At 48.0% G+C, this 11,301-nt stretch overlaps 1 long non-coding RNA gene across 1 annotated transcript; it reads right to left on the minus strand.

Moving 5' to 3' along the window:
• Window positions 1-2,882: 2,882 nt before the first annotated feature.
• On the minus strand, window positions 2,883-10,793 carry LOC122478452. The gene is made up of 3 exons (XR_006296004.1): window positions 10,191-10,793; window positions 9,763-9,934; window positions 2,883-2,978 (listed from the first exon to the last, which is right to left on the minus strand). It is a non-coding gene; the product is annotated as an uncharacterized LOC122478452 (long non-coding RNA).
• Between the last annotated feature and the right edge of the window lie 508 nt (window positions 10,794-11,301).

An 11,301-nucleotide genomic window follows, 5' to 3' on the forward strand; every position in this document is an offset into this window, starting at 1 on the left:
CCCCAACAATTCATCATGCCCACAGTGATGGGATGAAGACAGGGAGACTTCCAGTGATGAGCAGTCCTGGGCGGCTGAGAGAGCACTGTCACCCCTGCCACCACAGGAGGACAGGGAGAAGCAGGCTGTTGAAGAACCAGGAAGCTGACTCTCACCTGACCCTGAATCTGCAGATGCCTTGATCTTGAGAACTTCCCAGTCTCCTCAACTGTCGGAAAGAAGTTTCTGTTTCTTATTAGGCAGCCAGTCTATGGTATTTTGTTACAACCACCCCAAAACACTGAGACAGATACCTTCATGGAATTAGGCTAGAAATCCGCACAAAGAGAACGAGAAAATCCCCGAAACATCAAGATGTGTTATGCTCCTAAACATTGTGATGAGTAAAGAAAAAGATGCCACAAAGAAAGTTAGAAACTAGTTTCACATAAAAGATAATAAACATTTGGCTTATCAAAACTTGAGATCGGTAAATGTGTGCTTAAAGGAGACTCATAGCTTTAGAATACATATATCATAGGATAGCTCAGTTGCTTGGTGACCAACTCTTGATTTTGGCTCAGGGTATGATCCCACGGCCACAAGATCGATCCCCAGCCTGGCTCCACACTGAGTGAGGAGCCTGCTCAAGATATTCTCTCTCTCTCTCTCTCTCTCTCTCTCTCTGTCTCTCTCTCTCTCTCTCTCCCTCTCCGTCTGACCCTCTTCCCTGCTCATGCTCTCATGCTAAAATGAATCGACACACTAATAAGCAAATAAATACAATACACATACTGGAAAGGAACAAAGGCTAAACATAAAATGAAGGATTTAGTTCAAGAACTACAAGATGGGACAGCAAACAATCACCAAGTAGATGGAAACAAAAGGGCAGAAATCAGTGCTGCAGGAAACAAATAGTAAATGACAGAAATCAAAAGAGCCCAAGTTGGTTCTATGAAAAAGAAACAAAGCACAAAGTACCAATATCAAGAAGTTCTAAAGCCAATATCACACCAGATGCTGCAGATAGGAGGGATATTAGAAACCAGTTGACACTTATTCCTTTGGAAAGTTTGGGAGGTCAGAGCAAATTCCAAGAAAACAAAATGCCTCATCTAAATAGACACAAGAAGGGGCGCCTGGGTGGCACAGTCGGTTAAGCGTCCGACTTCAGCCAGGTCACGATCTCGCCGTCCGTGGGTTCGAGCCCCGCGTCAGGCTCTGGGCTGATGGCTCAGAGCCTGGAGCCTGTTTCTGATTCTGTGTCTCCCTCTCTCTCTGCTGCTCCCCTGTTCATGCTCTGTCTCTCTCTGTCCCACAAATAAATAAACGTTGAAAAAAAATAAATAAACACAAGAAGATATGGGAAATCAGAAAGATCCTATTTCCACTTAAGAAGGAATCTGCAATGAAAACCCTTCTCACAAGGAAAACCCTACACCAGCTGTTGGCCTAGCACTTCTTCCCAAAAGTAAAGAACACACACAAAAACTCTTCTGGGAAAGCACAAGGAGTGCTTCTTCCTACGTTGTTTTAGGAGGCCAGCACGACCTGTAACCCAAACCCCAGCAAGGACAGCGCAAGAGGGTGCAAGGGAACACCCACCACTCTCTTGAATACAACATGCAAGGATCCAAAGCACACGATTTACAAATGGAATCCAGTGAAGAGAGAATGCATAGACATCAGGTTTGATTTATTCTAGACGGGAAAAAGTTGTTTTAAGGTAAACCACAACATTGAAACAAATCACTTGTCCCCAAAATGCACAAAACACATTTCAGATAATTTAGTATTATTATTTCTTTGATGATTGTTGAAAAATCAGAGCAAACTAAAAACAGAGGAGAATTTTCATGTTTTGATCCACCTATCTACCAGTAATGCCACGGAAAGTGTCATATGTAGTGGTAAAATACTGAACTCTTTGGGGCACCTGAGTGGCTTCTAGTCAGTGAAGCGTCTGACCCTTGATTTCAGCTCAGGCCATGATCTCACGGTTCATGAGTTCAAGCCTCGCATCAGACTCTGTGCTGACAGTGCGGAGTCTGCTTGGGATCCACTCGCTTTCCCCCCTCTCACTCCCCTTCCCATGCATGCTCTCTAAATCAATGAAGAAAGAAAGAAACTTTAAAAAATATTAAGTATACAAAACATTAGGAAAACCTTCTCTCTCGTATCTGGAAGGAGACAAGGACACCTACTCTCACCACTTCCATTCAACACAGTACTGGAGGCCCTAGCCAATCCAAGGCAAGAAACATACAAATGGTTATACTATAGGATAGAAACAAAAGAAACTTACCACAAGGCAACACAGAGAGTGTAAGGCAGACATACACAAGAATGTGAAAACCTCTGCCATTCACAGATGTATTCCACACACATAGAAAGAACTCATTCAAATCAACAAAAACCAAAACACACAACCTAAACACCAAGTGGCTTCCAAAAGGCAATTATTATACAAAAGAAACACGTAAGTGGCCAAGACACACACAGGGGCGGGTCCCACGAATACACCCTACCTCCCAGCACCTGAGCCCCAGCAACCAGCTAACACACGAGAAGAAGCAATACCAGGCATCAGCCAGCCTTGAGCTCCCGCACGCTGTTGCTCGTGGGGAACAGACACGTGCCACCACTCACGCCCTGCTCCTCCAAGGCATCCCAATACGATGCATGTGGATCTGCAGGCAGCCTCTGCACAAACCGGAGCACCCACAGGAGAAAGAATAAACCGTGCTGTCCTCACACACTGGGACTTCGACAGCAGGGGAGGACCAGCACAGCCACGCAAGGAAAGCAGGTGCATTGTGCACACACAGCACTCAAGGGTTGGCTCAACATGAAGCGAAGAACAAGCCAAAGCCACAGCTGGTGAAAGTCAAGACCGTGGTTACCTTTGGAGGACGTTCGGTGGGAGTCAGTAGGAGGTAGGAAGCACGGTAAGGTTCCATTTCTTCATCCAGGTGGTGGTTCCAAGAATGTGTTCGCTGAGTGAAAGATATGGAAGATCAGCTGAAAGTAGTGGCCTACGATGTTCCAAACGTCCACCACGTGCCACACAACTAAGCCGCTCTGTGGGGACAACTCACCTCCAACAGAAGCAAGGAAGCCCCACCCATCTGAGTGCGGAATCAGGAAAGAGCATCCAGACACCCCATGAGCTACCGCCACACCCTCCTCGCCTCCAGCTGTTCATCTGGGGGAGTCCACATCACCTTCCTAAACATAATTGGCCACAAGACACTGAATGCAGAAGCAGCTGGAAGAATAAAGATCTTGCACTAAGCCAATGCCAATGCCAATGCCATGCTTCTACACAGTGTTGGTCTGAAAATGTACGTATTTTTTCCATGAAAGGTATGAGTACGTTAATCTGTACTAATTTATTGTCTTTAAGTGAATTCATCACATCTGAGATGCTCGGATTTGGTTTGGTTTCCTTAATGATTGTTTTTGAGAGAGAGACACAGGGCACGTGAGGGGAGGGGCAGAGGGAGAGGGCCACAGAGAATCTGAGACAAGTCCAGGCTGGCAGCTGGCAGCACAAAGCCCCACATGGGGCTCTAAACCATCAACTGTGAGATCACCATCTGAGCCAGAGTCGGACCCTTAACATAGAGAGCCACCCAGGCGCCTGCTTCAATTCTCGGTTTAACCTCACCACAGAAGAGATCAAGAGACACAACCCCCACACTCAAAGGCTCTCTGGGGCCCTCAATAATCCCCTGATGTCCAAGTGTCCCGACACCACCGAGTCTGAGAAACACTGACCCAGGGATCAAAGGGCACTCTCCCCTTCTTCTCGTCAACTTCCCAATTTCTATAGGGTTTCCCCAGCTCACCAGACTCTCTAGGGCCTGGCCCACAGGACGCAAGGGCCTAAGGTGGCCTTTGTTCGTGGCAGCCGCCTCGGGGGACAGAACGTGTGCAGCCTGTGCGGGGTCAGGGGACGGACAAGGCGGGAAGGTCTCCGACAGCCTCTGCGAGGGCGGGCGGCACACTCCTTACACGACAGCTGCGGCTGAGGCGGGCACCCGGAGAACCTCCCAGAAGCCACTACCGGCAAGGAGAAGGGCCCTTACTGCCTGCCGAGCGGTTAAGCCAGCACTGCCACGGGAGGCGCCCCCACACACACCCGCCGCCACAGAGCGGCCACCATGACTCACGGGAGCCTGCGGGCGTCCACACGGACAGGCCGGGTTTCCACCCGAGGGTGGCAAAATGCTGTCCCCAAAGTGAGCAGAACCAGGGCACCCTGAGCCACCCGGCCTCTCACGGCTGGCACTGTGGCCTCTGCGGGAGTCCGAGCGGCGCTGGGTCCACCAGAACTCACCTGCCTCGATCAGGACTGTCTTCCAAGAAACAGAGGCCCCAGGGCGACATCCTCCTAGGTGGAAGACTTCTAGCAAGGGAGAAGCCGGATGCTCAGAAGAGCACCTCCCTCGCCCTCCACAGCGCATGCGGGCTCCTACTGCCGGCGAGAGCCGCCGGCCTCCCGCCCACCTCTCCGCCTGGCAAATGCGCTGTGGCGCCAGCACCAAAGGAAACTACTGCATCAGGGCGGAAAGACTACCGGGTGGGACGCTGCACCTGCAGAGACTCCTCAACACGCACCCGCCCCGGACGCACTGGGGTACAACGTCAGAGGCGAAGCCGATCTCAGGTGCGGACCTTGGGCGATGGACACACATCAGCACAGGTTTGGGGCTGTGACAAAGGCCTCGCCCTGGTGGGGGTTTCTGATACCTGCTCAGGGGAGAGGCTGTGCCTCAGTAAGGGCAGGTATGTGTGTGAAATCTCTGGAGCATCCTCTCACATTTGCTAAAACTGCTCTAGAAAAGTAGCCAAGAAGCCAAAACCACCCCCAAAAATATGCATGGGCGGGCCTCCGTGCAGTCATAACCCAAGTCTGTGCTCTTTCCAAGCCCCTCCCCCACCCCCCTCCTCGGCCACCGACAGTGGCTCGGGAGCCTGTAAGAGCCCCGATGCCATTGATGGGCCACGTTTGGGCCAGCTTCGGGACACCCTGGGCTACGTTGCAGCTTCGCTGCTCCTGATTGTCCATATTTCCCAAAGGGCGAGACCCCCCACCCCTTGTCGCTTTTGGAGGACACACTGTGTCCCAGCAAAGCAGCAGTGCTGACTGCCCACCCATAGCTACACTCTGATCCGTGTGAGGTGGCATCTCAGTGTGGTTTTGCTTTGTAGTCCCCTGATGAGGAGTGACTTTGAGCATCTTTTGTTTTTTCTTGTATTCAATATAATTTATTGTCAAATTGGTTTCCATTCAACACCCAGTGCTCATCCCCACAGGTGCCCTCCTCAATGGCCATCACCCACTTTCCCTTCTCCCCCACCCCCCATCAACCCTCAGTTTGTTCTCAGTATTTAAGAGTCCCTTAGGGTATGCCTCCTTCCCTCTCTGCAACTCGTTTCCCCCTTTCCCCTCCCCTCTGGTCTCCTGTGAAGTTTCTCAGGATCCACATATGAATGAAAACATATGGTATCTGTCTTTCTCTGCCTGACTTATTTCACTTGGCAGAACACCCTGCAGTTCCTTCCACGTTGCCACAAATGGCCAGATTTCATCTTTTCTCATTGCCAAGTAGTATTCCATTGTATATAGAAACCTCATCTTCTTTATCCATTTGTCCATTGACGGGCATTTAGGCTCTTTCCATCATGTGGCTATTGTTGACAACGCTGCTATAAACATTGGGGTACGAGTCCCCTGTGCATCGGCACTCCTGAATCCCCTGAATTCTAGCAGTGCTATGGCTGCGTCATAGGGTAGATCTATTTTTAATGTGGTGAGGAACCTCCACAGTGTTTCCAGAGTGGCTGCACCAGTTTTTCTTGCCACCAACAATGAAAGAGGGTTCCTGTTTGTCCCCATCCTCTTCAGCATCTATAGTGTCCTGATTTGTTCATTTCCGCCACTCTGACCGATGTGAAGTGGAATCTCAGTGTGGTTTTGATTTGTATTTCTCTGATGAGGAGTGACGCTGAGTATCTTGTCACATGTCTGTTGGCCATCTGGATGTCTTCTTTCGAAAAGTACCTATTCATGTCTTGTGCCCATTTCATCACCCGATTATTTGTTTTCAGGTGTGGAGTTTGGTGAGTTCTTTATAGGTGTTTGGATACTAGCCCTGTGTCTGATACGTCAATTGCAAACATCTTTTCCCATTTCATCTGCTGTCTTTTTGTTTTGTTGCTTGTTTCCTTTGCAGTGCAGAAGGTTTTTATCCTGATGAGGTCCCTACAGTTCATTTTTGCTTTTAATTCCCTTTCCGTTGGAGACGTGTCATGTAAGAAATTGCCACAGCTGAGGTCGGAGAGGTTTTGTCCTGCTTTCTCCTCTCGGGTTTTAAAGGTTTCGTGTCTCACATTCAGGTCCTTTATCCATTTTGAGTTCATTTTTGTGTATGCTGTAAGAAAGTGATCTAGTTTCATTCTTCTGCATGTTGCTGTCCAGTTCTCCCAGCACCAGTGCTTAAAGAGTCTGGTTTTTTTCCATTGGATACTCTTTCGTGCTTGGTGGAAGATTAGTGGGCCATACATTTGTGGGTCTGAATCTGGGTTCTCTATTCTGTTCCATTGGCCTATGTGTCTGTTTGTGTGCCCATTCCATACTGTCTTGATGATTACAGGTTTGTAGCAGAGGCTACATTCTGAGACTGTGATGCCTCCTGCTTTGGTGTTCTTCTTGAATATTACTTTGTATATTCGGGGTCTTTTGTGGTTCCATACACATGTTAGCATTATTTGTTCTAGCTTTGGAAAGAATGGTGGCATGATTTTGATGGGGATTGCATCGAAGGTGTAGATTGCTTTGGGTGGTATTGACATTTTAACAATATTCATTCTTCGAAACCATGAACATGGAATGTTTTCCCATTTCTTTGTGTCTTCTTCAATTTCCTTCATAACCCTTGTATAGTTTTCAGCATACAGAACTTTTATATCTTTGGATTGGTTCATTCGTATTTTTAGGTTATTGATAGGTATTTTATGGTCCTGGTGCAACTATGAACATGATCAGTTTCTTTACTTCTCTTTCTGTTTCGTTGTTATTGGTATAGTAAATGCGATGGGTTTCTGTACATTGCTTTTGTACCCTGTGAGTTTGCTGAATTGATGTATCAGTTCGAGGAGACTTTTGGTGGATTCTGTCAGGTTTTCCAGGTAGAGTGTCATGTGGTCTGTGAAGAGTGAACGTTTGACTTCATCTTTGCCATTGTGATGCCATTTATTTCATTTTGTTGTCTGATTGCTGGTTCTGGGAATTGCAAAACTATGTTCAACAACAGTGGTGACAGTGGACATGCCTGTCATGTTCCTGATCTCTGGGGGAAATTTTTCAGTGTATCCCCAGGAGAATTATATTAGCAGTGGGCTGGTATCATACGTTGGCTTTTATGATGTTTACATATGTTCCTTCTATTCTGACTTTCTTGAAGGTTTTTATTAAGAAAGGATGCTGTGTTTTTTCAAATGCTTTCTCTGCCTGTATTGACAGGATCATGTGGTTCTTGCCTCTGATTTTCTTAATGTGATGTATCCTATTGGTTGATTTGCAAATATTGAACCAGCCCTATAGCCCAGATAGGAATCCTACTTGATCATGGTGAAAAATTCTTTTCATATGCTGTGCGTTTGATTTGCCAGTATCTTGTTGAGAATTTTTGTATTCTCATTCATCAGGCATATTGTCTTGTAGTCGTCTTTTTTTTTTTTTTTTTTTTTTTTTTTTGCTGGGTCTCTGTCTGGTTTGGGAATCAAAGTAAAGCTGGCTTCATAGAATGAGTCTGGAAGTTTTCCTTCCATTTCTATTCTGTGGAACAGCTTGAGAAGGATAGATATTAACTGCTTGAGATGTCTGATGGAATTCCCCAGGGAAGCATGTGGTCCAGAAAATGAGATAAATCTTAGGATGCAATGACTAGGACAACCTCCTGGCAAGCTGATGGTCTCAGGAATAAGATATGGATAGATATGAAACACCTAAGGGTACGGCAAAGGGAAGCCTCCGTCATCTACCGTGGGAACCCAAAGGCAAGATGCCTGTGTTATTACCTTAGAAATGAGGGAAAGCTTCTGGAGTTCACTGTTTTCCCTTGCCATCCTATCAGTGGATAGAGAAGACAGTGATTCCAAGGTAACAGGCTTGTGCTGCAGGCTAAGCTCAAATGTTTGGAACAGGGCTTGGATGCAGTAGTTCATGAATGGTCTCTCTCTGTGCTAAGCAGTCCTCGAGAATACTGTCCATGGTGAACCAACAGTTCTTGAGAGTAAAAGCATCTTTAATGGCCAGGGAGGTACCAGCCACCCAAACACCAAGTACTCTCAGGAAGGCAATCCTTCCTTTGGGATCTCAGAAACTGATTGATCTTGGTTATCACAGAGCAGATTCAGAACTCGTTAGGAGAGGCCGGCACTCACTATGCAGGGGACAGCCTCATTGCATTACATGAGATCACGACATGGTTATCGGGTCACGGCCTGGGAGGGGTGCTGAGCGTTTCGACCCAGGGCGCTTGGACTCCAGATATACTTGGGAGGGAGAGTGTCAGCTCCCAGGGCGCAGCCCTCCCTAGAAGCTGGGGGATTGTGCTTCTCCCTCAGGTTGGGCGGTGTGTCGTGTGACGAGCGTGCCTGGAAGATGCACTCCTGTGCGTCCCCCAGATCCACAGGCTCTCAGGATGGCCCCTTGAGCAACCTCAGCAGCAGTAGCAGTAGCCAGGACTCGCTGCACAACGCCCCCCAAAAGAAGGTCATCAGTCTTCCGTGCGCTGCTTGCTAGGTAAGAAACAAAAGGTCCACCCCGGCCACGCTAGTGACAAGCCCACCTGAACAGGTTGGTGTCCCTTGCATGGCTCCCGCATGAGTGAGGTCTTACCAGCATCATTCCTCTAGATCCGCAGTCACTCGACCTGCAGACCCCTTCCCCTGTCGGGAGACCTTCACGTGGCTGTTGACACCCCCCGCTTCCCATTTCATCACTCTGCTTCCCCACAGCCACTGAATTGGAGGTTGAAAACCCTTCCACAGTGCCCTGGGACCCAGCAAATTGGGCGGACAAGCTGATAAACACAATAAACTTTAAAAAATAAGCATTGTGGTATTTGTCATGTTGCTGAGCAGTTCTCAGCTGTACCTGGTTTTGAAGCAGTGGTTGTTTGTTCAATGTTCTATATAGCTGCAAATAGGTTATATCTCCTCCACAGTGAACCCGAGGCCCGTATTAAAGTATGGTTCCTGGAGGACGTAGAGCACGTATGAAATCTGGAAAGGACTCACGTGGATTCCCAGTCCACCTTGAGAAGTTGTGCAGGGAGGGCGTGACCCCAGAGCACTTGACTCTGAGCCTGGCTCCTGCACAGATGAGTTTGGGGCTCTGGGGAAGCTACATATTAGCATTCCTGTGCTTCCGTTTAATCACCTGTTAATAGGAACAGTGGGAGCACTTCCGTCACATGGCTTTTAGGAGTGCCTGCATCTAAATATCCACGAGATACTTTGATCACAGAAGCTCCATCACATTATGTGTAACTGCAGCCCCTGTGAGGACATGGTCACCAGCATTCAAACTGTCATTCATCTGGTGGTCTCTCTGGCGTATTCACTAGGCTGCCCTCCTTTTTCCTTCCCCTGTAGTTTTTGAGTTTCTCTTAAATAGACTCTGACCTTTGCAATCTATTCAGTACCACTTTTTTTAACTGGTCTTGATTCTGACAACGAGTAACAGCAGTGGGTTTCGTTTCTTACCAAGCAGCGGACGCGTTGTGATGCCCGGGATGGGGGCCCAGAGGAGTGGTGCGGGCATATCTTTCTGGGACTTTCCACTGCAGAGCAGGTCGCATGTGGGTTCAGCGTGTCCCAGAGCTGAGTTAAGTGGATGAAGGAGGCAGGTTGAGACCACATCCCAGTGATCCGACAACTGAAAAATAAAAGTGAGCCCTCTTCAACAGAAGAGGTGGTTTGCAGTTTAGTGGGGTGGAGCAGGAGGTGGGCCAAGGGGGGACATTGGAGATGGTGGGACGACGGGACGGGGCCTTGAGCCGGGGAAGAACTCAGTGGGCTCTGTGATACACCGGACAGCAGGCAACGCATGTGGCCACTCTTCAGGGCCCGTGTGCCTATGAGGTCTGGAGTGGGGTGTCTCACGTCCACACTGGGTCCACAGGGCCCCTTACCGCTAGAGGCCATTTCCCCTTCAGCCCCCGGACTTGTCCGTTGGTTTCTCTTTCCGTCTGCCTCAATCAGTCTCCTTCTCAGAACTCGTAATAAGGATCATGACTGGCACACTCAGTTGTACTTCAGTTGAAATGCCGTTATTTCTGTTACTGCTCACAATTCCGTAGGAACCCTCAGGCTTTTGGTTCCCTGGGCATGGAAATTTGTAGAAACTGTTTAACAGTGGTCTGATTTGAATGTCCCTATGTTTGAAGTGTATAAAAGTGTTTTACAATAACTTGGATTGTTGCCACCTTGCTGTATGCAATTTGATACTGAAAGTAGATCTTTTGCTCCTGCAACCATGCTGGAAAATTCTGTCCCTTAGATGTTGCTGATGTGTTTTCTTTCACATCCTTATGCTTTCTGTAATGAAAACACTAAGATTCGTGGTAATGCCTTCTGGATGTCCCACCCCACTGCTCCCCGAAATGTGTATTTTTGCAAGTTGAGAGGTAACAAAAAGTGTGGGTTGGCTGCTTTCTGCGTGGAGCCTGCTTTGGGTCCTCTTCCTCCTTTCTCTCTGCCCCTTTCTCCTCATACACACTCGTTCTCTCTCTCTCTCTCTCTCTCTCTCTCTCTCTCAAACTCTAAAAACAGGGGCGACTGGGTGGCTCAGTCAGTGAAGCATGTGAGTCTTGGTTTCGGCACAGGTCATGTTCTCACACTTGGTGAATGTGAGCCTTGCATTGGGCGCAGAGGTGACAGTGGGGAGTTTGCTTAGGATTCTCTCTCCCCCGAACTCTCTGCCCCTGCTCCACTCTTGCTGTTTCTGTCTCTTTCAAAAATGAAAAAAAAAAAGTATAAAAAATAAATAAATAAACCAATTAGCTATTGAGGAACCAACAGTTTCACAGAGGTGAGGAGTTTGGTTTCTTTCGTTTTTGCTATTTGACACTGATAGTCTTCAGAAATATTTTTGACATCATAACACGCTGGCTGCAGCCTGGGAATAGAGCCTGTAAGTTGTGTTTTGGGGGTAGCTGGATATCTCACTGCAATCCAGGGCCCTGTGGTCTGGGGGAATGTTTCAGTTATTTATTTGAAAAGACACAAAACGTTGCATTCTCC

Source organism: Prionailurus bengalensis, unplaced genomic scaffold (genome assembly GCF_016509475.1).
Source record: "Prionailurus bengalensis isolate Pbe53 unplaced genomic scaffold, Fcat_Pben_1.1_paternal_pri Un_scaffold_66, whole genome shotgun sequence".
In the NCBI taxonomy this organism is placed as follows: domain Eukaryota; kingdom Metazoa; phylum Chordata; class Mammalia; order Carnivora; family Felidae; genus Prionailurus; species Prionailurus bengalensis.